Genomic DNA, 2,960 nt, shown 5'->3' on the forward strand with positions numbered 1-2,960 from the left:
CATTAAAGAGGTTGATTGCATAATTTGACTGGTTTCATATTGATTGTTTTATCTGTGCAGGTGAAGGACTTCTTGGGGAAATGGCCGGCTCTTCGGATTGAATCACAGGTAAAACAGACTCACTTCTCTTTTCTGCCACTCTTCACACATATTTCACTGCCAAATTTTTAATATGTATCACATTCAAATGGAACAGCAAATGCCACTATTCACTGTGTGTAAGAACTATCACTTTGCATGTGACCATGTTGCTCAACAATGTATTTTAACGGAACATGTTGCATCACAAATGTGTTTTCTGTTGCAAATCGAGTATTAGTCTTTTTATATAATTATTTTTGTTTGTTTTTGTAGCTTTGTGCTGAGTTCCAACGCATCACAAACGTCAACATACGGAACCAGTTCTATGCTGTGCTTGACCAACACACACCTGCACTGGTGGCCTTGTATAGGCAGAAGGCGGCACGAACCGGTAAGATATCAGAGGCGCTGAGTGACATCTTAAAGACTTATGAACTGATATGTTTTGTCTCTTATGTTTACTGTGATGGCCAACTTATTCAAACTGAAAATTCACTTTTGAGGTTCTTGCAGATTGTGAATCCATTTAAACGCTTTTTAATTTCAAACTTTACAGGAACCCGTAAAGCGCCTCCATAATTCAGAGAACAACCCACACAAATACGATCCACAAACCGGGTAAGACTGCGTATTGTATACTGTAAATGTTAGTTTAATCTACCACTATATGGATTTGAAATACTAAAACTGAATTTCATTAATGATGCCTGCAACTTTTTCCCCCAGAATAAATTCATCACATAACCTGGCTGTGACCACTTATCTCTTCAAAGAATTAAGGACAACTTTTACAGACGTTGACCCTGAATGTGCAAAAGGTAATCTTAAAGATGTTGTAATCATTTTAATGTCCTCTGTTTTACTTAGTTTTATTGGCATTACATTTATTTATGATTTATTTAACAGGTTGCAAGACGTATTTTGAGACTTTGCGGAGGAAGTATTCTTTGGCTCAGCCTGAAAAGGCCAAGAAAAGAAACACTATGAAGAACACTGCAAATAACCGTCAAAGAAAGAGACGGGTAAGTTAAGAAACTGGTTAAGCAGTTGTTGTTTTTTTCTTCTTCAGAATGTAACTGTCCTCCTCTCTGTGTTTTAGTGGTTAAATTACTGTCATGTTTTGCAGTTGCTGGAGACCATGTCCAGTGTTGTACAAACCCAACACATAAAGGGAACTGTGGAAGACTGCAACAATAGAACTGATGTCTGATGAAGATGCTATTGTTGATGGAAGGCCAGTGTGGATGCTGAGGTCTCCACCAAACAGAACCACAGAGTTATCTGCTCTCTGCCAGGTACTACAAACCAGACTAGAGGCTGACCCACGCTATGTCACACCACCAGTGCATCATGGCAGTTTGAAAAAATTAATATTTACATATATACACTTTAATTTCTATATTTATTTATTGATTTTAAATTGTTTTATATTGTATACTTTGTATATTTGTTCCTTTTTGATGTGCATGTTGCTGATCTCCACGTTTTGTATTTTATTCCTTTACACCTTTGTTAACATTTCTTTTTCCCCATTCATTTTAATGTATGTTTATGTTCATGTTATATTTGTTTTTGTTCCTTTAAATTTTCATCCCCTCAAATATTTTTGTTCCCCCATTCCTTTTTAATGCTTGTTTATAATGCTCTTTGTAATGTTTTATTTACCTTAATAAAAATGTCAGACTTTCTCATTGTTCTTTGTGTGTGTTTTTAAAATTATATTTGAATGTATTAAAATTGGGGTAAGGGGGGTTTAGTGTATACTGAGCAATATCTGCATAGCTGGCCTATAACCAATCAAATCACTGTGCGAAAAGGCCTAGGGTGGGTTATGTTCTAAAAGTAACCAATCAAATCACTTTCCTGGGTTTTCAATGTATCCTGTCCTCCAATAGTGGTCTGGGTAATGGGAGTGGTTTTAAAAGAAAAGGACCAATAGGGGGGAAGGCCAAAAGGTGCACAAAGGTGTGAAAATGTTCTCTTGAAAAAACCTTTGAGGGATTACTTGCCATAGCAACAAATGGCTGTAGCACGGGAGTATACGTCCACAACATACATCCGATTTGGTATCATTTCGGATGTATACGGATATATACAGACCCATGGAATTTGAGCTATCCGGCCAGTATACTCCCGGATTCTTCCGAATTCCAGCAGTGTATACAGGAGTATACTGGTCCGGATACACCTCTTTTCATGCAGTGTCAGTTTCCTCTTCTTTATGTTACCACTCTGCCCCCCTCTAAATTACTTTAAAGACATTCGCTCCATGATTTCCAGTTTTATTTGGGATGGTAGACGGCCCAGGGTTCGTCTGAATAAACTGCAACGACCCAAACTGCTGGGTGGTCTGGCAGTACCGAACGTTGAACTTTATTATTGGTCATTTCAGATCAGAGCACTCAGCACATGGGTGGACACACAGTCTACCACTGCATGGCGATTGATTGAATCTGCTAAGATATTTCCACACAAGCTGCAAGACATACTATTCTCCAGGGTAGCAAACAAAACAATAAAAAATAATTTTGAGCCCATCATTGCTAACTCTAAGTGTGGAAGAAAGCAGAACAGTGGATGGGCACGCCACCTAAATTCTGTCAGAACACGCCACTATGGCATAACCAGAGTTTATTATGTGGCAGCAAACCATCTTGGTCATCCCTTTGGGTGAATACATTAGGTGATATATATGATACTCAAGGTCTTTGCTCCATTCAAGATTTAAGAACACGCTTTTCGCTTCCTGTGTCCTCTTATTTTGTTTACTTTCAGCTAAGAGCAGCCTTAAAAACGTATGGAGTTCCCTGGAATTCTCCTCTCCCCTCACATCCCATGTTACAATGGATTGCACCATTACTGGGCAGATCTTCTGTCTC

At 38.4% G+C, this 2,960-nt stretch overlaps 1 long non-coding RNA gene across 1 annotated transcript; it reads left to right on the top strand.

Moving 5' to 3' along the window:
- Positions 1–352: 352 nt before the first annotated feature.
- LOC308703060 lies at positions 353–1,073 on the top strand. Its single transcript, XR_014031676.1, has 4 exons — positions 353–472; positions 638–699; positions 808–899; positions 988–1,073. It is a non-coding gene; the product is annotated as an uncharacterized lncRNA (long non-coding RNA).
- Positions 1,074–2,960: the final 1,887 nt, after the last annotated feature.

This window comes from Scardinius erythrophthalmus, assembly GCF_964197995.2.
Source record: "Scardinius erythrophthalmus genome assembly, chromosome: 15".
Taxonomy (NCBI): Eukaryota; Metazoa; Chordata; class Actinopteri; order Cypriniformes; family Leuciscidae; genus Scardinius; species Scardinius erythrophthalmus.